Raw genomic sequence first — 26404 nt, 5'->3', positions numbered from 1 at the left:
TGAGGACATTTTTTTCTTTTTTCCTTTATAGTTGATTTTTTGCAACAATTTTTAATGGACTATAGTGTATTCAGTTAAAAGTTTACTGGATTAGTAAGTTTAAAACAAACCACTCAGTGTGTATACAAAATTAGCATCCGTACTAAGTTCAATATTTACTAGAGTGCAACCACATTTGGGTCACAACTCATGAGGTCACCACCTAGATATTAGTTAAAGAGAAAATCTAACAGTTGTCATTGACGAACACTTAATTCTAAGAAATGCCATCGGCGAATGTGAGTTCTAAGAAATGCCATCGTACAAACGAATTTGTCTGAGAAATGCCATCGCCTTTAGGGTTCCGTCAAAATTTTCCGTTAAGTGATATAGTATGAACAGTGTATTTAACGGTAGAAACGAACGGAACCCTAACGGCGATGGCATTTCTCAGACAAATTCATTTGTAAGATGGCATTTCTTAGAACTCGTATTCGTCAATGGCATTTCTTAGACCTAGACGTTTGTCAGTGGCATTCTTTAGATTTTCTCTTAGTTAAAATTTGACTGGCTATGTAGTTTGAACAGCTCACTCAGTGTTTGTAAATATCAACATCAATACTCAGTCAAACATTTGCTGGAATGCACATATAGTTAGATCACAACCAATGAGGTGTCCACATCATCATTAGTTAGAAATTTACTGTCTTGTTAGTATAAGAAGCTCAATATCTGCTTGTAGAAATTAACAGCATATATACAACAACGAATCATACATCGAGTACCAGGGGTGGACATTGCTTTGCTGGCACCCTTTTTCTATTTGATTATTTTTAATTGGTAATTCTTTTATTTTTATGCAGCCATCAGAGTCAAATGGTCCTAACCTGACACATGGTAACGTCATGTTAGCTTTAGAGGGATGGTCACTACGCGAACACGTTCCTGAAAAATCCAGCAAACTTCTATAAGATCGGAAAGGTTGCAAATATGGGAAAGGAAAAGAGAGGCAGACCACGAGGATCATGTATGGAGAGAGGTGTTGCTACAAACACTGGCTGCTTAGGTAGGGATATTGGTTCAAGAAGAACAAGAAGGCGTTGTGGCGACGGACCACCATTGTGAAGATGCCTAGGGGACGAGTGGGCGTCGATGGGCAATGATGACGTGGACTTTGCAGTTAGTGATACAGATGATGAGGACGCCCATGCCGATGGACCAGTTGGTTGGGAAGTAAATGAGTTGTTTTGAACAATGTTTTATAAATTCAATAAGTTATATTTTTTGGCCCAACTTGGTATTTGGTGTTGTTTTTATAGACGTTTTAATAGTTATTATTTTGTATTGTTTTGGATAATTTCGCGGTGGCAGCCACAGGTGGATGTTTTTCGACCATGTTGAGTTGGGTGTGGACTAATGGTGGTGGGGTATGTAGTTTATATAGGGCAACTAATAACTTGATTTGATTCACCAAAATTTGTGGTGATAAAACATAGATTTTGTTTCAAAATGTTAGTTAGCATGCATGAGCATAATCTCGGAGTCTAAAATATTCTTTACCTATTTTAGACATGACAACTAGTTAAAAAAATAACTATACGCTAAACGAAACCACAATCAACAGATCAACATCTCATATAGATTGTGCACAAGAGTTAAAAATTTACTGTACGTGCATATTGTTGATACCACTAGATACCTAATTAAAAGTTAAATATTAACTCCACGTCAAGCACTCATACAATATGAACATTAGTTAAATTTTAACTCCACACTGTATTGTCGTAAACATCCCTGCACGCATATGTTATTTTTTAACTCAAACACTTAGTAAAAAGATAACACTCATCTTGTATTGTCAGTTATTTTTTAACTCTACTAGCTTTGTTGGGGGTGGTGGGAGGAGATGGGCTAGCATGAAGGTTGGTTGGTTGATTGTTGTGTGTCACGCTACGTTGTTTCATAGCACTTATCATCTATGTGGTGCTTCACATAGTGCCACTATATATATATGTGTGTGTGTGTTATTGTTGTTGTTTGGTCTATAGTATACATGATGAATATGCATATATATGATCACACTTACCAACATCATGAGCATATCCGTCAATATAATGTGTTGTTGTTTTGGCGTAAAAGGTTTACACATGGTCAACACCGCATGTAGTAGTCATCACAGAGCTACGCTGTTGAGGTGAGCTACATGCCCTCCTGCTCTTGAGCAACTATCGTGACATCATGGAGCGTCGTCGAATGATTCCACTACGGTGACGCAGAAATGTTAGGAAGTCGGGCTGTGATTCCTTAGCACCAAAGCTCGCCATAACCCTATTGGCACCTTACAACCGAAGTCCACCACACTCCAGCCGGTCCTTGCTGGTGATTCGGCCAACGTCAAAACTCGCAACCACCTCCATTAGCACCGCAAGATCAAGACGAAGCTCAACCACCTACTCCCAACTGCAAAAAAGGAGCCAGAAGGACATCGATGCAGTGGAGCAAAACCGTGTTGTCACTTGAAGGACATCACCGGCATCTTGCCTGGCCATCCATCATAATCATCACATTGGTGAGCATCACTGCAACCTCCTCTTTCTATCAAGGTTCAAGTGACAGATTAATTTTATTTGTCAGTGCACATATTAGTTATGAATTTAAGAAACCAATGTGGCACAATCGATCTTTATGGATTTGAGCACATACAACTCCAAAATTCCAAATTTAAGCACACGGAACCCTTATTTAAATACATGCAAGATGCTTGTGTTCATGTCTAATAAACTAATGGCCACTTAATATAAGCATGCTTTGGAGCACCAGCATAGCTAGGCTTGGGCAATTCTTTACTGAAACCACAACCGACCTGGGCCAAAATGATGGTTTGTTTCATTTTTTGTTGTACGAATTGTTTTAATTTTTCATCAACTTCGGTCCTTAGTACGTAGTTTGGATTTTGACTTTGGCCAACCGATCCATGCTCAATAGTCCACTAACATGTGCATCTTACCCTTGGGCCAAGCCCATAATTCATCTCGATGGAGCAGTACATGGGGCCGGGCCGCACAAGATATACTCTCATAATTGATTCATCGTGCAGAGTTCGGTAACAACCAAAAACCAAATAAACCATATCGCTTTTAATCTGATAAGCCCTTAGCACCACTCGCTAAACTCACATATCTGATTGGTCTGATCTTTTAGTGAGTTGATGATAAATACGATTTGACAAAAACATTGATGATCCCACTATAACCGCACAAGACGTTGTTGTGCCGTGCCTTAGCGATCGATACATCTTTCCATGGGTTGTTGTGATGAGGATCTCACTCCTTCCGATGCACACAATACACCTGCATTGGATATTCAGGGTCCAATCACAAGAGCTCGCGCGCGACAATTACATTTACAGGTGAGCTCGTTCCTATGTTCTTCTTTCTAAGATTTGGAGAATAAATTGCTACCTCATGATTATATTATGATTAGGAATCATGGAGAGGATCATGAAGGACGTCAAGTCAAGGTGGAGGCCCAAACCAATTCGAGTTCGATCACGGTTCGGAGTCCACGACCAGTCTGCACTAAAACGGACGCCCAGGTCGCATACGTGCTCGGATTGGGGCGTTTTTTATATGCATGGAAAGCTAAGAAGATAACCTTTCCATTGGATCTGGTCCCACGTCCAAATTCTTTCTGAATAAACAGCAATCGACCGAACAAGTTGGTGTCCAGAATCTGATCCGGTGTTGTGTCGCCGTCTTTGGGCCTGTTGGGCCATGTATCGAGTTCGAGTCCATTAGGGACGCGTCTAGGGGGTCTTGCACGACTCTAGCCTTTATATATCAGTAGTTGTCGCCTAGGTTAGGATTGGGTTTTGCTTATATTAATCTATCAAGAACAGTTTCGCCGCCGGTTCGGTTTGTAAGACCCCAACTCGTGAGTTTAATCATTCATCTGCAATTTTGGTTGCTTTCTTTCTGGTTCTTGTTTGTGTTCTTTGATTCGCAAACAGGGATTAGCCTTCTCGATGAGGCCATCTGTGTTCTGGCACGGTGGTAACCAAAGGAGGCATGGTGCTGCGATTGCGGGGCTCAAGAAGCCGGATTGACGTGTGTCGTGACTCCACCCAAATCGTTTGTTTATCAAAACCTTTCGGAAGATCGGGAACCCTAGTCCACATCAGTTGGTATCAGAGCTCTAGGTTCACCATCAGGTTCACTCTGTATCTTTACCCTAGTTTTAGTTTTTCTTTTCGCCTTTGTCCTAGAGTCTACAAAAAGCCAAAAAAAAATAGTCGATAGTCTTTCCTTAACCTAGATCATGTTTTAGCCTTTGCATAATTCGATTTCAGAGTCCGTAGTGTTGAGTTTGTGTCCTAGTCGAGTTTGTGGTCGTTGGTTTAGTTTCACGTTTTTCTGTTCTAGATCTATCTGTCGATTTGCGAGAGCCTGCCTTGAGAGATCGAGTTCTACTCGGCTTTCGATTGCTAGCCGCCTTGTGTTAATAACCCGCTTTCGCAAGCTTGATTAGATAGGTCGCAACCCACCTTGTGTTAATCGCCCTGCTTCTGCTAGCCCCCTTGTTAGCCGCTTGCTAAACCTACTTGCAATCTGTCCGTGCATCGAAGTTGCCAAGCCGCGAAACCCTGATTCGCGCCCCCTTCGGTAAAACAGCTCTAACTTTCTCATACGGACTCGGATTTGGACGTTTTTATACTTTTCGGACATCTACAGAAAATTTCGCATTCGCTTCTCCCCAACTTTGCATCTACAAAAAACTTCGTCGGGTTTGGCAAATTTCTCGTTGCGAAATTCAGCTTGGAAAATTGAGTTTTTGCCCTTGGAAGTTTGTACCACAACTTCGCACCTACTTGAGAATTTTCCATAGGCCACGTCTTGCATCGGTTTAGGTTATAACTTTACAAGTTTGTTATTTGTATACCCCTAGTTGAGAAAAAATATAGAAAAAAGAAAAAAAAAGGGGTAAAAAAATTTGAAAAAAAATTGAAAAAAAAGAGAGACCGAGATGCTGTTGACTCTTGTGGTGTGTTGAGTACAACTTTCAGAGGTATTTCCTTGTTGAGAGACTTTTGAGAGAGAACCTATTTTCTTTGTTTTCACTCTCGCTTGATAGACTAGTTCTAGAAAATGTGTCTTTTCCAGTGACTGCTACTTGTACTTAGGCCATTTATTCAGCTTTACTATCTGTTATTGCATTGTGTACCACTCACATATAGTTGGCCTTCCTAGCTCTACATATCGACACAGGTTCTTGATCCTTGCAATTGCTGCCGACATTCTTCCTGGTATCCCTTGTTTGCGGGTAAGAACCTTATAAGAGCTTGGTAAGGAGCTCCATATTGCTGAGAGTGGTTGAGAGGCACCACTACGCTTGCGTAGCAGATTATTAGGGATAACCTTCACTGTTTGTTCATGTTTTGCTGTCTGCAATGGCAGGTGACGAAGGAAGTACCACTCCCAAGGACTTCAACGAGTGTGTTGGTCAGGAGCAACTACAAGCTGCTATGGACCAATTGCAGACAGAGAAGGTCACCAAGGCCGTCACCGATGTGCTCATCCAAATGAAACTCGGTGACATCATAGAGAGGGTGGATAGGCGTGTATCCACGCTAACCGACCGGATTGTTGCGTTGGAGACTCGTCAACCAACCAATGAGGATGAAGACATTGTGTATGACGACCAAGGTAATGTGGATGAAGCAGCAACACGACAAGCACGACTTCGGTGTCGTCTTCGTACTAACACCACGGGTATGGGTGGTCATCGACAACATCATGGTAATGATAATAATCGCGTTAGTGCTGATCCTTATGCTAAGGTAAAATTTACAATACCGTCTTTTTCGGGCCATTATGATGCGGAAGGATATCTTGATTGGGAGATTACAGTAGAGCAAAAGTTTAGTTCTCATCTTGTGCCTGAGCAACATAGAGTTAGACAAGCTACTAGTGAATTTAAAGATTTTGCTATTATTTGGTGGACTGGTTTAGCTGCAGAGGGTGTTTTACCTAATACATGGGAAGAGCTTAAGGTTGCTATGCATGATAGATTTGTTCCACCATCTTATCATAGAGACTTGCGTAAGAATTTGATGTGCTTAGACCAAAGTGATAAATCTGTGCAAGATTACTATGGTGAGCTTTAGAAGGGTTTAATGCGATGTGGCATAGTAGAGGGGCCCGAGGATGCTATTTGTCGTTTTTACTCAGGGTTGAGACGTGATATCCAGGACATAGTGGATTATAAGGAATTTAACACTGTCAACCAATTGTTTCAATTTGCCATGCTTGCAGAAAAGGAATTGCAGGGGCGTGAGCAGCAGAATAAGAGCAAGGCAACTACGTACTCTCCGTGCACGACTCCACCTTCGGGGATGATCAAGGCCACCTCTTCCCGAGAACCTCCAACTGCAAAAAAGCGACCTGTTGCATCCGGTGTTTCTACAGCGCCAAAACCACCTTTGCCACGACCCGCTGATTCAGGTAAAAGTTCCTCGCAGGTACCCACCAAGAGTGCCTCATCCGTTGCTTCGACGGGACGCAATACAAAAATTCAGTGCCACCGCTGCCAAAGGTTTGGCCATGTGCAAAAGGATTGCCCTAGTCAACGGGCTTATGTCGCTACAGAAGATGGTTACGTCAGTACTTCTGACATTGAAGACGAAGAAGAAGAAGAGGTTGAGGATGATGCAGTGTATGGCCGTGAGGAGATGACGGCATACCAAACCATCATTGTACAACGGGTTCTCAGCACTTAGGTACAACAACCTGAGAGGTTGCAACGCCACAATTTGTTCCAGATTTTCTTTGTCATCAACAACCGTCGTGCACGTGTGAACATTGATGGAGGAAGCTGCAACAATTTGGTGAGCTCTGATTTGGTCAAGAAGCTTGGCTTGGCCACACGCCCACATTCACAACCTTACTATATTCAGTGGTTAAACGATTCTGGAAGAGCTAAGGTAACACAGGTTTGTCGGGTTTCGTTTTCCATTGGTTCGTATGCTGATTCTATTGATTGTGATGTGGTTCCTATGCAAGCTTGTTCTCTTTTGTTGGGTCGACCTTGGGAACATGATAATGATGCTACACACCATGGTAGAAGTAATAAATATTCTTTTGTGCATAATGGAAAGAAAATTACTTTGCTACCTTTGACCCCTGCTGAAATTGTAGAAGCTGATAAAGAACGTGCTGCTAGTTTGAAAATGAGGAGTCTGAAAATCACCATGTTTCTAAGTCTATTTTCCCACCTAAAAAGGATAAGTCTTCACCTAGTTCTAAGGCTGAGGGAATTAGATTGAAGGGTGGTGTTATGCTTGCAACAAAATGTGATCTTGCTGAAATTTCTGAAAATGAATTATGTTATGCTTTGATTTGCAAACAAACCTTGTTCTCACTTGATGATATTGCTAGTTCTTTGCCTCCTGCGGTCACTAACGTTTTGCAGGAGTATGAGGACATTTTTCCAGCTGAGATACCTCCTGGGTTGCCACCTATGAGAGGGATAGAGCATCAAATTGATTTAATTCCAGGAGCAACCTTGCCAAACCGTGCTACTTATCGAACCAATCCCGAGGAGACTAAGGAAATTCAGCGACAAGTCCAAGATCTTTTGGACCGCGGGTATGTACGAGAAAGTCTTAGCCCTTGTGCAGTTCCTGTGATTTTGGTTCCTAAGAAGGATGGATCTTGGCGTATGTCTGTGGATTGTTGAGCCATTAATAATATTACCATTCGGTATCGCCATCCTTTCCCTAGGTTAGACGACATGCTTGATGAATTGTATGGCTCTATAATTTTCACAAAAATTGACTTGTGTAGTGGATACCACCAAATAAGGATGAAACTTGGAGATGAATGGAAAACAGCTTTTAAAACTAAATTTGGATTGTATGAAAGGTTAGTAATGCCTTTCGGTTTAACTAATGCACCTAGTACTTTCATGCGTTTGATGAATGAGGTTTTGAGGGCTTTTATTGGACGTTTTGTGGTGGTTTATTTTGATGACATACTGATTTTCAGCAAGTCTTTTGATGAACATATGGAGCACATACGTGCTGTTTTTGATGCTTTGCGAGATGCACATTTGTTTGCTAACCTTGAGAAGTGCATCTTTTGCACCGATAGAGTTTCTTTTCTTGGCTATGTTGTTACTCCACAGGGAATCGAGGTGGATGGGACAAAAATTAAAGCCATTGCGAGCTGGCCGATGCCACAAACCATCACGCAGGTGAGAAGTTTTCTTGGTCTTTCAGGTTTCTATCGCCGCTTCGTCAAAGATTTCAGCACTATTGCGGTACCATTGCATGAGTTGACGAAGAAAGGTGTGGTGTTCAAGTGGGGAAAACACAAGAGGAATCCTTCTCTGCTTTGAAGGAAAAGCTTACTCATGCACTATTGTTGCAACTTCCAAATTTTGGTAAGACTTTTGAACTAGAATGTGATGCTAGCGAAGTTGGCATTGGTGGTGTTTTGATGCAAGAAGGTAAACCTGTTGCTTACTTTAGTGAGAAATTGCATGGGCCTATTCTTAATTATTCTACGTATGATAAAGATTTGTATGCTCTTGTACGTTATTTAGAGACGTGGCGTCATTACTTGTGGCCAAAGGAATTTGTAATACATTCTGATCATGAATCGCTTAAGTATCTTTGCTCTCAAAATAATCTTAATCGTAGACATGCTAAATGGGTAGAATTTATTGAATCTTTTCCTTATATTATCAAACATAAGAAGGAAAGGATAATGTGATAGCTGATGCTTTGTCTAGACGATATATTATGTTGTCCCAACTTGATTGTCGGATTTTTGGACTTGAATCAATTAAAAATCAATATGCACTTGATCCTGATTTTCACGATGTGATGCTAAATTGTAAAGAGTTGTGTACATGGAACAAGTTTGTGATCAATGATGGTTTTGTGTTTAGAGCTAACAGTCTATGCATTCTAGTTGGTTCTGTTTGTCTTTTGTTGTTACAGGAGACGCATGGAGGAGGATTGATGGGACACTTTGGTGCTAAGAAGACGGAGGATGTTTTGGCTGCTCATTTCTTTTGGCCAAAGATGAGGAGAGATGTTGAGCGTTTCGTTGGTCGCTGTGCTATATGCCAAAAGGCTAAGTCTCGTTTGAATCCACATAGTTTGTATATGCCACTTCCTGTACCTTCTATTCCTTGGGCGGATATTTCTATGGATTTCGTATTGGTATTGCCTAGGACTAAGAGGGGGAGGGATAGTATTTTTGTTGTAGTGGATCGCTTTTCTAAGATGGCTCATTTTATACCATGTCATAAGAGTGATGATGTTGTTCATATTGCTAACCTCTTTTTCAAAGAGATTGTACGTTTGCATGGCATGCCTTCTACTATTGTTTCAGATCGTGATGCAAAATTTTTGAGTCATTTTTGGCGTACTCTGTGGAACAAGCTGGGTACAAAGTTATTGTTTTCTACTACTTCCACAAACTGATGGACAGACAAAGGTGGTGAACCGTACTTTGGGTACCATGTTGCAGGCTGTATTAAATAAGAATATGGGAAGAATGTTTGCCTCATGTGGAGTTTGTATACAATCGGGCAACACATTCAACTACTAAGGTAAGTCCGTTCCAGGTTGTATATGGTTTCAACCCTCGTGCTCCTATTGATATTTTACCTTTGCCTACTAGTGAGAGAATTCATAGTTCTGCTAAAGACCGTGCTGAATTTATTTTGAAAATGCATAAAACGACTAAGCACAACATTGAAAGGATGACTGAAAAGTGATATAGTTGCTGGTAGCAAGGGAAGACGGGAAGTAAAACTTGAAGTAGGTGATTTAGTGTGGTTGCACTTGAGAAAGGAGCGTTTTCCAGATTTGAGAAAGTCAAAGTTAATGCCCAGGGCTAATGGTCCTTTTAAAATAATTGAGAAGATCAATGATAACGCATATAAACTTGAGTTGCCTCCCGATTTCGGGGTTAGTCCTATCTTTAATATTTCAGATTTGAAGCCTTACTTGGGAGAGGAGGATGCGTTTGAGTCGAGGACGACTTCAATTCAAGAGGGGGAAGATGATGAGGACCTCACTCCTTCCAATGCACATAATACACCTACATTGGATATTCAAGGTCCAATCACTAGAGTTCGCGCGCGACAATTACATTTACAGGTGAGCTCGTTCCTATGTTCTTTTTTCTATGATTTGGAGAATAGATTGCTACCTAATGATTGTATTATGATTAGGAATCATGAAGAGGATCATGAAAGACGTCCAAGTCAAGGTGGAGGCCCAAACCAATTCAAGTTCGATCACGGTTCGGAGTCCACGACCAGTCTGCACTAAAACAGACGCCCAGATCGCATACGTGCTCAAATTGGGGAGTTCTTTATTTGCATGGAAAGCTAAGAAGATAACCTTTCCAATGGATCTGGTCCCATGTCCAAATTCTTTTCGAATCAACGGCAATCGACCGAACAAGTTGGCGTCCAGAATCTGATCCGGTGTTGTGTCGCTGTCTTTGGGCCCTGTTGGGCCATGTATCGAGTTCGAGTCCATTAGGGACGCGTCCAGGGGGTCTTGCACGACTCTAGCCTTTATATATCAGTAGCCGTCGCCTAGGTCAGGATTGGGTTTTCCTTAGATTAATCTGTCAAGAACAGTTTCGCCGCCGGTTCGGTTTGTAAGACCCCAACTCATGACTGTAATCATTCATCTGCAATTTTGGTTGCTTTCTTTCTTGTTCTTGTTTGTGTTCTTCGATTCACAAATAGGGATTAGCCTTCTCGGCGAGGCCATCTGTGTTCCGGCACAGTGGTAACCAGAGGAGACGTGGTGATGCGATTGCGGGGCTCAAGAAGCCGGATCGACGTGTGCCAGAACCTTTCGGAAGATTGGGAACCCTAGTCCACATCATGTTGATCTTGCCAGTGTCCTTATTTCTACGAGCAAATCGAAGCAACAAGCAAGAACAAGATTAAAGACATCTGATATTGCAAGTAGAAATTGAATACAAATAATAAGATGTGATTTCATAATGAGAAAATGAAGATCTAACCGATCACGGCTTTACCTAGAAAAGTAGCATTGGCTAAACTTTAATTTAAAGAAAACCCAAGAATCCTTGAAGTCGTACCTAACTATTTGAGGAGGAGGGAGGATGACCAAGCAGTCCCTAGGATTATGCTACACCAGGTTGGGGTGCACCCCACTTGGGTCAGGGTCCTAGATGAAGGTACAAGCTCATAGCCCTTTGCAAGTGATGCAACATATTGTTTCTAAGATTGCGGTCGACGGAGATAGAATTTGGATAAAAGGTTGGATCCATTGGAAAGAGAACTCCGAGAGCTTTCCATCAAATAATCATGGACCCAAAATGGGGCCCATCTGCATATTTAATCTTTATATGCTCCAATCGACTTATGATGTGAGCGACTGTTGTATCAAGAGAACCATGGTCACATCAATTTTTTCTTGATATTTATTTTTCTAGGAATTACCTCGGTTAGCATTTCACAAAAGCGGAATTATGATTAAACTAAAGAAACTAAATCAATTAAACAAAGAAAATTGATTGCCCACCCCTAAACTTAGTGAGCATAACTACTGCCGATGTGAGGAGGTTTGTACTATGTAAATCTTTTAGTACCAAAATTTACTACATTTTTTTAGAAAAAACTCATTAGCTGATTGAAGCATCCGTAGTTGACGCAAGCATATTTCGATTTTACAAAGGCGCAATAACCACTATTGGTCAGTGGTTGACTGCCATTTTATCAAAGTATTGTTACATAATAGGATCTTCAAATACTTAGTCAAAAAAAGTTGTTTGGATATTATTTTATAGGATTGCGCTTGAGAAAATTTTAGGATATCTAACATTTTTTTCAAATTAACCTAATACTCTATATACTAATTTGGTTTGATCAAACAGATTTGATGACCTATGCAAGTTTATTTCCAGAATTTTCGATGCATTTTATTTTGAGAATGATTGTAGGAGACATGAGTTGAGTAAAATTTGAATATACAAGTTGTGTCGATGCTGCTAGACGAAATGTAAGGGCTCTTGCAAAATGTCTTAGTGTTTTTTCTATGAATATTCAATTGTTGGTTATAACATTTACAATGTGTTCTTTTAGCTTAAAAAGATGTTCTTTTAAATGGGTCGATTTATTATAACATCATGTTTTGTTCATGTGAATTTATGATGTGGCTGAAAACGCTAATTACTTAAAGTGTACGTGCTCAATTGTGAACAAGTGAGATGGAGTAAATGGAATTAGGTCGAGACAATGGCTAATATTCCAATGATATAAAATCCTTTGTTCATCGTGATTGTTGCCTTGTCATGTTGCCCAAAAGGTGTGTTGACGATTGGTGTCAGAAATAAACTTATAGGGTGGCTATCAGGCTCGAAATTCGATGGTTAAGATGAAGAGGGAGACGATTTACCCAGGTTCAGGCTCTCGACGTGGCGAGATAATACCTTACTCCTGCTTGGCGATTGTATTGCGTCGAGGAATCTCTGTTGCCCTCAAGCGGGCACCCCGTACCCCTTATATAGTGGGGGAAGGGTTACGGATATGATAGAGTCCTAATCTAATAAGACTAATATCTATCCTAATTCGGTTACGGCTCGGGTCTGAAGTACTTGACATGCAATCCGGTACGTACCAGACTCCTATACGATACCATACAGATATATTCTCCTTCCTATTTGGTACCCCATTGACCGTACGTATTCATGTAGTCTCTAGATACCCCCGGCATAGGTATCCCACAGCAGCCCCCGGTGTCGTCCATAACAACGCAAGTCATCCATGCAGATTGTTGATCATCAGGCATATCCCTGTGCTACATGCTTGACACTATCCGAGTGCTTTTCAGGCGCTCCCCGAGTGCTTCCCGAGTGATCCCGAGTGCTCTGTGATGATTATAGAGGCTGTGGAGAGCTCCGACTGGAAGAAAAGTTTTGGTGCATCGAAGATGCACCTAATAGGTGTAGCCCCTGACTCTATACTTAAATACGTAACAATTAAACATAGTCATATATGGACTGTTACCCAGAAGGTTTTCTCGAAATTTCCGAGCTCTCCGACTCGAGTAGCATTGTATCAAGTGCTTTCGGACCCAAGTGGTTTGGAAATGATTGTGTGTCGTGTTTCCCCAGACATACAGCCTTCGGCTATGTTCTACCCATGGGATAGGTTGCACCGACCGGCTGAACCGTTACAGCCGAGTAGTTAGTACCGAGTATATTTGGGTTTACTCAAAGTTTAGGCACATGCTAAAAAGCGCAATTAAGTGCCATGGGCGATATCGACCGATGTCTGCCCGAGTGCGGCCATGGGCCCATAACATTGGCATACCGTCGATTCCCAATTTGAAGGAAATTACGAATTTCATATCACCGTCTGGCACGCCCATAAAACTCGCAACGTTCCTTAAAAATAGCATGGTATCGGTTATGCCAACACCGAAAATTTTGGCCCGCTCTACTCGCATGGGAACATAACGATACATAGCCTGGTAATGGAATTTTTCTAGCCGTTGGGCCCATTAGCAGCCCATTTAAGCCTCATGTTACTCCGTCTATTCATCTTCTTCTCCGCCGTGCTAACCACTTTAGCCCCAATTTGCTCCAGTGACTCCCGCGGTCACCAAACCCTAGCCTCCAGGCCCAGAGCTCTAGCCTTTCCTCCGCTCACCGCACCCACCTTCCCCTTCAGCCTACCGAAGAAAGCCCCTAATGGCTTCCCCGGCGGATTCAGGGAAGACGCTACCGCTTCACGCATGGCAGTCCACCATCATCTCTGACCAGAACCTCTCTAACTTGTCCGGAGCCGGCTTGATCCAAAGCAAGGAAGTAGCCGGGTACCGCGGTGCTCACATTGAGGAATTCCCTACCCCCGACTCGTGGGAAGTAGTAGTATTCGAGCCATTCTTTGAGTAGGGTTTCGGGCTGCCGGTGTCTTCTTTTTTCCGAGGTTTATCGGATTTTTATGGAATTGAACTCCATCACTTGAATCCCAATTCCACTCTTCAGATCGCAGTGTTTGTATACACTTGCAAGACCTTCCTTGGAATCCCCCCTCTCTTCAACCTCTTCCGCACCCAACCGGAATCACCCATCAGTGGTGGGCGGCGCGGGCGTTCAGCTTTGTGAGGGGGTTAAAAAAGCTTGGCTTTCCCTGCCTATGAAGACCTCCCTTAAGGGTTGGCATGCAGCATGGTTTTATTGCTCTAACCTAGCTGACTCCCTTCTTCCCTTTGTTGGCCATGCTCCCGTAGCTAGGGAGGTTTGGTCGTCAGTCCTGACGACCGAGGAGATGCCGCAGGTGAACTCGTCGCTCAATCTGATTGAGAACTTAAAAACTGTCGGCCTAACCGGAGTTTGGGTAACCCGTCCCTTTATCCGGCGCTGAATCCAGCCTCTCAAGGACCGGGTCCGATTTGCCTTTGATTATACTGGGAGCGACGACTCGACTCGGGAGTCGGCGAAGGTGCTGCAGTGGGAGGCCATCCAGGCTAGAGCCCGACGACTGTTCGCCCCCAAACACCACTATTCCGGCTATCCCTTCCGGCTTCCCATCGCCATTCCACGCTAGGAATGCTCCCCTCCGGTGAGTCCTTTGTCTCTTCTGGAAGGTTTGCTTCCCACTTCTCGAGTGTTTACCCTAATTCGTCATAACTCGACTTATGTAATCTTTGCAGGACCGCCATCAATTCCTGTCCTACCCCCTAGGCCGGGCTTTGCTTGTGCTCAAAAGGGGGGCGAAAGCTTCGGTTGATGACCGGCCGCCAAGAGAATGGCGTTCGATCCAGACGCCGAGCTCACCGGGGCGCCAGAGGATGACGACGCTCTAACCCTAGCTCGCTCTCCAAGCCCACATCCTTTGAGGCGATTGAGGAGACTCACCTTCAAGACGGGACCGAGGTAACACGACTTGGCTTTTATGCCGTGATCCGACTAGGATTCGTATGCTTACCGAAATCATATCACCTGGCTTCTTCAGGAGATCGAGCAACATTGATCCTGCCGCACCGGCCGACTCGGGGGACGTTCAGCCCCCGGGTCCACCAACGGCCATTGTTCTAGCTGCCCCGAGCTCGGCCTGTGCTTCGCCAGCTAACCCTATTACAGGGCCAACCACCGAAGCGACCCTGGCGATCGTCCCGGTCGCTGCCCCATCGCTGACTATGGAGCCGGACATCGCCGTAGAGCTCCCAGCCACAGGCGCTACGGGGCCAAGTGCTAGGGTGTCCGTTCCACCGGTCGTCACAACGGCCTCGGTAGTGCTCCCACCGAGGGCCCGAGAGAGCCACGCCGAGCAGGTCAAGGTTGACTTGTCGGACGACTCCAAGGACATCGCCAAGATCGAGTGATACATCAAGAAGTCGGTCAAGCTCATGAAGGTATGCTCTTCGATTGTTACCTTAAGTGTGCGATCCCATTAGCTCACGTCACACTGTTTAGGAAATCGAGGCACGCTTTAAGGCAAAGTTGGAGGCCCTTCGCTCGATTGACCCGCAGCTGGGGAATATAGACACGTTGTGTCAGGATCATGACGAGATCCTGGACGAGATACTGGAACACGCAAAGGCTTTGGAAATCCGCCTGCAAGGTGAGATAGCTGACCTTCGCGTGGAAAAAGTATCGAGTCACGCCCGGATCAAAGGTGCGACATTCTGACTTTGGTTGTTATCTTCACTACGTAACTGAAGGTTATCCTCTTTTGCCAGATCAAGACACAGTCTTGGGGGAGCTGAAGAAGGCGAACACTGGGCTGCAAGCCGAGTGCACCAAGCTGCTAGCGGTGAAGACCAAGCTTGAAGCCGAGCGCTCCCAGCTGTCGGCCTCAAAGGCTGTGCTAGAAGCCGAATGCACTCGGCTCAAGAAGGCTAAGAATACTGTCGTCGCCAAGCTTGTGGGTAAGTTATTTTTTACCCCGTCCTTCATTACCCCTCACCGTACGTTTACTGACTTGTACGCTACTAGCAGAGGCACAGTCCCGGGCGAAATCCATGGTGGAGGCTGCCGAGGCCAGGGCTCAGGAAGCTGAGCTGGCTTGGGACCGGCTCATCATGGTTGCCATCAACGTACTTAGGGCCCTTACAACTTACTCATCATGGTTGCCCTCAACATACTCGGGACCCGAGCGAATGTACAACCGCATCCAAACTTCAATTTAACCAAAAATTAAAGAGCTTGTTGGAAGCAGATTTTATTAAAAAGAACCAAGAGGGAGAGTACATTGTAGCCACCGACTAGTCTTCCGAGTGGGGACCACTCGGCGAGGGTAGTCAAAGGTAAACAAGAAAAATACAAAAAAATGACTATGTGCGGAAGGGACATAGTTGTTCGATGTTCCATGAGTTCTCTAGCAGCCTTCCGTCTTCCATCCTCAGTCAGTATGAGCCCGGCCGACTGACCACGGCTATGATGTTTGGCCCTTCCCAGATTGGAGAGAGCTTGTGTTGGTCCTTTATGGTCTGTACTTTGCGTAAGACCAGGTCGCCGACTTGGAATGCCCGCCCGCGAACATTCCTGTTGTGGTATCGGTGGAGTCCTTGTAGGTAGCGTGCCGACTGGATAGTCGCGATATCCTTGGCTTCTTCCAGCCTATTGAGGTCCTCTTCCCTAGCCATGTCTACCGTGGACTCGTTGTAGTACGCCCCGAATGGTGTGATGAAGGCGGTTCTCATCTGACCGGATTGTCTTAGGCTGATCTGATGATAGCCTAAGTAGCAATTGAGGAAGCTAAGTAATGCACAACCAGCCGTTGAGTCTATGACTTGGTCGATGCGCAGTAGACCAAACGGATCCTCAGGGCATGCCTTGTTAAGGTCCGTGTAATCCACACACATTTGCCATTTGTTGTTCTTCTTTTTGACTAAGACAGGGTTAGCCAACCAGTCGGGATATTTGACTTCTTTGATGAAGCCGGTCGCGAGCAGTTTGGTCAACTCCTCGTTAATCACGTCTTTTCTGTCTTGTGCGAAGCGGCAAAGGCACTGCTTAACCGCCTTAGCGTCGTCTTTTACATTCAAAGAGTGCTCAATCACTTCCCTAGGGACCCCCGACATATCAGACGGTTTCCAAGAAAAATATCTTTTTATTTCGGAGGAAAGTGACGAGCATGACTTCCTATTTAGAGTCTAACTGAGTTCCTATGAACATTAATTTAGTCGAGGCTGCGGGGTCGAGGGCGATCTGCCTCTTCTCGTTGGAGGTGATTTTTGCCGTCTTTTTGGACAGTAGATCGTCGTCCTCCATCTTGTGAGTCGAGGCTTCGCGTATCAGCTCCCATCCGGCCTGCTCTTCAACCTGTTGTGAGATTTCACAGATTTCTGCTTCGCAGCTGAAGGCCTGCTTGATGTCGCTGCGCAGGGTGATGACGCCATGTGGTCCGGGCATCTTGACCATGAGGTAGGTGTAGTGCAGGATCGCCATGAACTTCGCCAGTGCGGGCATGCCAATAATGGCATGGTACGCCGTCTCGAAGTCTGCAACTTCAAAGCAGATATTCTCCGTCCGGTAGTTATCCTTGTCTCTAAAGGTTACCGGAAGAGTGATATGCCCGAGTGGTGTTGCCAACAGCCCAGGAATGGCCCCATGGAAAGGCGCATTACTCGGGCGTAGCTCCAACCTCAGGATTTTCATGTCGTCGAGCGTCTTGGCGAAGAGGATGTTGAGAGCGCTTCCTCCGTCGATGAGCATGCGCTTCAACTTGACGCTTGTGACGACTGGGGCTAGCACTAGTGGGTACCGCCCCGGGTGGGCCAATCGGTCAGAATGATCCGAGCGATCAAACATGATCGGAACTTCTGACCATCGTAGGTACTGGGGAACGTCCACCGTTGTGGTGTTTATCTCCCTTGAGGCGAGCTTTTGCTTCTGCTTGGACTCGTATACGAGCGGGCCACCGAAGATGTGGTTTAGCTTGGCTTGTGGATCCTGGAAGTTGTCGTCTTTCTTGTCGGCGGGCTTCGTATTGCTTGGCCCGGTGGCCCCCGACTGGCCTTTGGCTAACTGCTCTGCGTAGTGACGCATGACAAAACAATCTTTGGCCAGGTGGGAGGACTTCAGGTGGTAGGGGCACATGCTATTCATGACTTTGTATAGTCAGACATCCTAGGGCACTGGATCGGCTGTCGATCTACGACGACGACCAGCTCCTCGGGCTTGCGTTTCCGTGAGTCTGAGTCCTTCTTGTGCTCCTTTTCCTTTCCTTTGCCAGATGGTTGTACTTTCTCGTCGTGCTTATCTCCCCGTGAGGTGGACATCGCATCGGTGGCCGCTGTGTAGGAGTTAGTCATGTCGAAGAGATCTTTGACAGTAGTCGGCTCTTTCCTAGTGAATTTGGCGATGAATGGCTCATTGCGTACTCCTTTCCAGAATGCGGCGATGACCACGCCATCTTTTATGTCCAGGATGGAATTGTGGACCTCTAAGAACCGTTTGATGTAGGCCCACAGGGATTCGCGTTTCCTCTATTGGACTTGGTACAGATCATACTTCGTCCTTGGCCTTCCATATGTGCCCTGGAAATTGGTGATGAACCGGTCACAAAACTCTGCCCATGAGTCAATGGACTGTTTGGGAAGCCCCGAATCATCCAAGGCAACCGGCACATAGTTGGCCATGGCTTTGGCGTCGCCTCGTGCGGCCTAGATGGCCATGAAGTATACCGTGAGCCATGCTTTCGGGTCGGTGGAGCCGTCGAACTTGTTAATGCCAATGGGCTTGAAACCAGTCGGCCAAGTCAACTGATTTAAGTTCTTGGTGAAGGCCGAGACACCATCCATCATGTCAGTGTTAGAGCTCTCGGGTGACCGATGCTTAGACGCCTGACCATGACATTGGTGGTCCTGATCGCGGCGACGGTCCTCCCGGTGGGTGCGGCGTTGGTGTTCGAGCGTGCGACGGAGGTCGGCGGAGTCCTCTTGATTGAGGCGTCGCTTCTCAGCCCTGAGCTCTTGGCGTTGCCGATCCAGTCGGCGAATCTCATCGTGGATGCAGCGTTGCCTTTCAACGGTGTCTCTCTTTCGCGTCGAGTCAGGAGAGTGCCAGCGCGATATGCTTTCGCTATGTGGCCGGGACCCAGTCGGTTGTCAGGAGACGTTCGCCCGAGACCTAGGAGATCTGGATGACTGAGCCTCCGAACAAGCGGCTGGGGTACCTGTCATGCACTGGAGGGAGTGCTGGATCACAGCAGTAGTCACCATGGCCTTGACCTTGTTTATGATTTCCACCACAGGTAGATCTGGCTGTGGGAGCTACTGGATGATGTCACCGAGTAGATCGGCGGCCGCACGGACATTCTGCAGGGGCATCTTGAAGACGTCATGCCCGTCAACTTGGGTTTGGAGCAGATCGCGCTGCATCTTCCGAGATTGGAGTCGTAGCGCGGCGTGAGATTGTGTCGCATGTCGTTCCTTTTCCTCGTGCTCCTGGCGTTCCCATTCCTCCTCGAGTTGGCGCTCTTCTGCTAGTCGGGCCGCCTCCTCCTCTCGCCGATTGGCTATAGAAGAAGGTGACACCGGCTTGCCAACAGCAAAGACCTCTCGGGGGCGGCATGAAGCTTTCGGTGCTGCTACAAGTCTCAGAAGCATCGGCTAAAGGAGTCGGCGCCACCTCGAGATTGGTCTCAACCTCCATCGTAGTCGCGCCTTGACTTGCCTGTCGGTACGTCCCGGGGGAGAGCATCTCAGTGTCGTGTGACCCAGATTGGATCTGGGTCTGACCTAATGCCTTCTCGTTGGGCTGGAACCGACAAACCTCTTCGTCGGAGTCGGAGGAGCTCGACTCGGTGTACGACAATGCACCGAACTGGTCGGTATGAAGCCTAATACCGCCGAACTTGAAGGTCGAGCCCGGCGGGAACTTCCTCTTCATGATGTCCGAGTTGAAGTCCATCGAACTTCACTGAAAAGAGCTTTAGTTCGAAAAAGAAAAGATAGCGCACCCCCTACCTAGCGCGCCAACTGTCGACGATTGGTGTCGACAATAAACTTACAGGGTGGCTATCGGGATCGAAATTCGATGGTTAAGATGGTTTAGGCTCTCGACGTGGTGAGATAATACCTTACTCCTACTTGGCGATTGTATTGCGTAGAGAAATCTCTGTTGCCCTCAAGGGGGCACCCCGTACCCCTTATATAGTGGCGGAAGGGTTACAGATATGACAGAGTCCTAATCTAGCAAGACTAAGATCTATCCTAATTCGGTTACGGCTCGGGTCCGAAGTACTCGGCATGCAATCCGGTATGTACCAGACTCCTAGCCGATACCATATAGATATATTCTCCTTCCTATTCGGTACCCCATTGACCTTACGTATTCGTGTAGTCTCTAGATACCCCCGGTATAGGTATCCCACAAGGTGAGATGTTTTTTCAAGTAAGTTTGATGAAATGCAATAGTATAACAATGATGAAATTTTTAATAATAGTTATGTGCATTTGAAGATAATATTGATGACCTTCTTCTAAACTTTTTGTGTTATAAGAGGTTGGTTGCAACTTTTGTTGTGTAATGTCGGTTTAGTAGTTATCTTTGGCTACTATATCACTTGTAATATTGCAGGTGAATTTGTTGTTGTGATAGTCTGACATACTAAATATCAATGTACCATTAGCACGAGCACATTACTAGTCCAAAATAATATATCACTGATTCAAGTTGCTCTCAAATACAATAAACAATCGAGAGGGTCAATAAGTCCTATATATTCCTAGAAGTATTCATGTAATATCCCTTCCTATTAGTAGTCTCGTTCAACCCATGTGAGTGTTCTTGTTTCGATTTAGCCCCTTTAGGGCCAAGTGTCTATTTGGTAGAATTAGTCTCACAAGGAGAGTTTATGTCATGTTTAGTTGAGCTTCAGGTTCCGAGAAGTAGCTGGTAACAAGCTAGATGGCAAAAATCTAGGAAACATGGTAAACCCAGTTTTTCAATCCTAGTTCGTTGTTTAGATTTTACATAAGCATGTTCTCAAAATGGGAGTGTTGTTTGACTGAGCTTCTAGTAGCAGGAGATGATTTTATGAAAAGCTACAGCTGTTAGAAACTCCACAAATAGGGCCTTACATAGGTTTGCACCAGCTTATGCACCCAATTCACTCCAATCATGGTACCCCAAGTTAACCCATTTATGCAGATTTTGGGGGTTGTTGTGTTATAGTTGCCTTATTTGTTCTACTTAGTAATTCATTTGCATACATATTGCCTTATGAATTCAGTCATTGCATTTTTACTTGTATTAAGACTAGAAAGGTAAAAACATGTTATATAAATATTAATTTATAGGGTGTATTACTTTTATCATTTGATCTATTTATTGGTTAGGACCATTAGTTTGTAGATTTTATAGTGGAGGGTTAGTGAAATTAATGGTGACATGTCGCATGAATCCAGTGAAGGGTTGCACGGTGATATTAATGGTGATATGTGACATACTATATAATAGATGGTCGATTAAATTAATGGTGATAGGTGGCATATCAACTAGTGAAGGCCTTGCATGGTGAAACTAATGGTGATAGGTAGTATATCATCTAATGGAGGGTTGCATGGTGAAGTTAATGGTGATAGGTGGTATACCATTGCATGGTGAAGTTAACGATGATAGGTGGCGTACCATCTATTGGACGGTTGCATGGTGAAGTTACTGATGATAGGTGGTGTATGATCTGGTGGAGGGTTGTATGGTGAATTAATGGTGACAGGTGGCGCACCATTCAGTGAAGGGTTGGTGAGATTAATGGTGATAGGTGGCATACCAACTATTAGAGGGTTGCATGGCAAAATTAATAGTGACAAGTGGCATACCATATAGTGAAGAGTTAGTGAAATTAGTGGTGACAGGTGGCATACCATCTAGTGGAGGGTTGCATAGCGAACAATGGTGACATGTGGCATAGTATCTATTAGAGGGTTGCATGGCAAAGTTAATGGTGACAGGTGGCATACCATATATTGTAGGGTTGCATAGCGAACAGTGGTGACAGGTGGCATAGCATCTAGTGGAGTGTTGCATGGCGAAATTAGTGGTGACAGGTGGCATACCATTCAACGGAGTGTTGGTGAAATTAATAGTGATAGGTGGCATACCAACTAGCAAAAGGTTGCATGGCGAAATTAATGGTGACAAGTGGCATGCCATATAGTGAATAGCTGGTGAAATTAATGGTGACAGTTGGCATACCAGCTAGTGGAGGGTTGCATAACTAATAATGATGACAGGTGGCATACTAGATAGTGGACCACAGCATTAATTCCTATGCATGGAATGAGGCAACAATGACCTTGTGTTCATCAAGTTCAATGCTATAAATCAATTCCTTCTCATCATAACAACTACACAAAAAAAAATCATCTTTGTTAGCAATTTCCATGGAGAAGGTTCAACCGACCACACCCATGGAAGCCTCCTCCTTCAACTCAGAGTTTCTGCAAGCACATACAGAGCTTTGGATCTTACCTTTAGCTACCTCAAGGCCACGGCGCTTGAGTGTGCTGTCAAGCTCGGTATCCCCAACACCATTCATCGTTGCGGTGGTGCTGCCTCACTATCAGAACTGGTCAGCTCCATCCCAGTGCCTGAAAGCAGAAAGCCTCACCTGCCTCGTCTCATGAGATTTCTTACTGCGGTAGGTATTTTCTCTCTTGACATGTCAACTACTGAGGAAGAGATAACTCAGAAGGTCACATGCATGTACCGCCTTACGCCATTGTCTCGTCTCCTCGTGGACAATAGCATCAGTGGGCATGGAAGCCTCTTTCCATTTGTGCTCTCCCAAACCACCAAGTACCATGTGTCAGCAGCAATGCATCTATCGGAGTGGTTCATGACTGAGGACAAAGAGGTGGCCATAGAGATGCCATTTAGGGCTGCCCATGGCACAGACTTATGGGGTGTTATGGCTCGTGATGCTAACATGAATGAGGTGTTCAATGCTGGCATGGGTTCTGATAGTCGTCTTGCAATTGATTATATTATTAACAAATGTGGTGAGGTGTTTGATGGGATTAGCTCATTGGTTGATGTTGGTGGTGGTACTGGCACATCAGCAAGGGCCATTGCTAAGGCTTTCCCACATATTAAATGCTCAGTATTGGGCCTTCCAAATGTTATAGATACTATCACGGTGGATGGAATTGTTGAGTACATTGCAGGTAACATGATGGAACAAATCCCTCCGACTGATGCAGTGTTGCTCAAGGTACAATCTAAGACCTAAAATTAGGGAAATTAGGGGGAAATTCCATTTACCTATATGCATTACTATTGTATCATATCAAATTTATTGTTGACTAATTCCAATTCACCAACTATTCATGCAGTATATTCTACATGATTGGAATGATGAGGATTGTGTGAAAATCTTAAAACAATGTAGAAATGCTATTTATTCTCAGAAATCAGGAGGAAAAGTTATCATCATAGACATAGTGGTTGGATCATCTTTGAAATCCATGTTTGAAGCTCAAGTTTCGTTTGATTTATTGATGATGGTGATAACATCAGGCAAGGAACGTGATAAGCATGAATGGCATAAGATATTCATCGATGCAGGATTTACTCAGTACAAGACAAGGCCAGTTTTGGGGTTTCTATCGATCATTGAGCTCTATCCATAGAAGGAATCAATGTTTTCTTTTTAATATGCATGTCTTAGGTTGGGTCTAATAAAGTGTATATGCATGTCTTTGTTAGCTTGCATACTTACAATTATCTAGTTAAAGTCCAAGATGGAAACTAATAAAGCCAATACTTTATATAGCTTTGTTTTTGTCCCCTTTAATTGTTGCTATATTGAATATCATACTTCAAACCACATTATGATGGCTTTGCTCTCACCTGTGTGAGAAAAGCCATAACTAAAAATTATCCATGAGCATGTCAACACTGTAATGAATAGACACTACATGTATTGATGTTTTTACTGGCATAGGTTCAATCCCTCGATGTGAGGTAATATCTAACTAGATTGTATTGAGGGTGCTAAATGTTGTGCCCTTGAGGGTCTCGTGCCTAACTTGCGTAATTTTTTAATTGTCACAAATATAACATACAAGATATATAACACAGAAATATAAAATTGATCAAAAGTGCATTTTGCATATATTAATAAATAATATTTTTCTCTTATATTTATTATATATACACAAAAATTAAGCTAGGATTTTTGTGGACCAGAACCACCCTCTAGTAGGGCTTAAAACGGAGCGGATAGTTTCCGTTCGCTTCAGAAAAAAAATGGATACGGAGGTAGCTCGGAGCGGATATTTCCCGAATAATTCGAATACGGATACGAATACGGATAATTTTCTTCAGATACAAATATGAATACAGTATGACAGTTTCCGACGGATACGGATATTCCGACGGATATCCGCAGATTGTAATGAGCAGATATCCGCGAACACCTAAAATCAGTTCAGCCCGCTTGATTCCAGGTCTGGCCCATCAAGGCATCAATCAATTTACTACAAATTGCTTTTGTGCTATTAGACTATTAGTATTTGTTGAACTCATTATATGCTATGGGGTGGCCTTATGTCACTTATCTGTTACCCATGAAACTAAACGTAACGTGTTTAATCGATGAGGCCTAAAATGACCACTATCTCGATTAAGTTAGCTATATATATGTGGTGATATTTGTCTTTACGAACGGTTTGACTAGTTTGTATGTTCCGAGAAATATTTGTTTTCGTATTCGTGTTCGACTACATCCGATCCTTATTCGTATTCAAGATAATTCATATTTGTTTCCGTATCCGAGATATTCATATCCGTTTCCGTATCCGCCTAAAAATATGGAAACAAATACGGTACGTGTATTATCCGTTCGTATTCGCTCCGTTTTCAGCCCTACCCTCTAGCTCTGGTCATTGCTCACCTTATGTACCAGGGATCAAGGTTATAAGGTAGGGAACCTAGCCAAATATGGCATCCGTTTATGTCACGCCCAGAAATTCTTCACATGAATTTCTAAACATAAATGTGTGTTAAAATCCCTGTTTAGGACCAGCCAGGGTAAAAAAAACAATATTAATTACATAACCATCGTTCTTAGAAACAACTGAAAATAACATTTGAACTAATGAAAAGCAGCGGAAAGATAACGTAGACTAGCTCCAGCGTAGGACGGCTCTAGTCCACAGGCAACGGCTAGATGGTGGACAGCTCACTCCTAAGAGTCACCTCCATCTGATTCAACCTGTAATTCTTGAGTGGGAAATTATGCAAGGCTGAGTAGAAACCACCGTAATCAACAAGTAGCATGGAATAGGAGTATAAATGATGCGATGGATCACAAGGAATAGGCTAAGGTTAATTGCATAAAGTAGCATTTAATAAATAACAGAGATTTTAATAGATTAGCATAAATAAATAAATAACATTTGAAAGTACCACATCACTGTCCAACGTTACACCATGTTACAACAGGCCCAACTACTACTCAACGTTACATCACATTGCAGTAGTCCCAAACCAATACAAGTTTACTTAGGTAATTAATGGTTCGATTAATCATAGTGAATCTGGTACTTCGCCCTTAACCATGGGCATGACTATTCGAATAGGTTTACTCTGATCAGAGGTGTACTACTGTACTGACAAGACACAGTTCCACTACACTTGAACGTGCGCCGACATACCACCATGGCATACCGGAAAGGACCCGTGATAGGACCCATCGCACCACTACATGTTTCGCTCCCTCCTTTCAACAAAGGCGGGCAGCGCCCTCTTGTGCCTAGATGAATCCGGAAGAAACATAGACTATGGCAGGGTCCATCTATACTCCATCACACTCACCCTAGCCTGTGTACGTCGAATAGTCCGTAATTACACTTCAAATCCCACTGTTGCCAATACTAGCTTGTGGTTAGCACTAAACTAACTTCTAGGGTTTCCTGCGAACCGGTCCTTAATTGCCATGGGTGCGAATCTAAAAAGCATGCACCCACAGCCCACTATTATCAATATATTAGTTGGCATTTACCCGCACTGTGTATTAAATGATCATCATCAACTATTCAGAACTAGAAATGATTAATTGTGATCCCATGAGCTACTAGTTCTAAGCAAAGCTAAGCATATCCTAGGCCTAACTCTACTCAATTTACCCCTAGTGTAACATAAATAATGAAGGATAAACAATGGCAAAATAATAGGTTACCCGTAAAATAAATTCAATAAATACTTTAATTAAAACAATGCAAGTTTGAATAAATAAAGCAGTGATTTTGCAATAATATAATCAATATGGTCAAAGATGAATGCCACTTGCCTTGTTCTGCTCCCTAGGGTACTTCGACGATGATTTTGAAGTAAATCAATGCGTCAACGGGCTCCGAATCTAAGCGACAAAGCACAAAAAAATAGAATAGGCACAAACTCTACTG

The 26404-nt window shown here is 44.0% G+C and overlaps 2 pseudogenes across 1 annotated transcript; both read left to right on the top strand.

Moving 5' to 3' along the window:
- Window positions 1-1131: 1131 nt before the first annotated feature.
- On the top strand, window positions 1132-16174 carry LOC102713932 (annotated as a pseudogene).
- A 6204-nt stretch (window positions 16175-22378) lies between these two features.
- Window positions 22379-23758, top strand: LOC102715225 (annotated as a pseudogene). Its single transcript, XR_423726.2, has 2 exons — window positions 22379-23208; window positions 23330-23758. The product of XR_423726.2 is annotated as a flavonoid O-methyltransferase-like protein Os11g0303600 (transcript).
- The last annotated feature ends 2646 nt before the right edge of the window (window positions 23759-26404 follow it).

This window comes from Oryza brachyantha, chromosome 8, assembly GCF_000231095.2.
Source record: "Oryza brachyantha chromosome 8, ObraRS2, whole genome shotgun sequence".
Classification (NCBI taxonomy): Eukaryota; Viridiplantae; Streptophyta; class Magnoliopsida; order Poales; family Poaceae; genus Oryza; species Oryza brachyantha.
The sequence above is the reverse complement of the archived record's forward strand: the minus strand, read 5'-3'. Positions and strand labels throughout refer to the sequence as shown.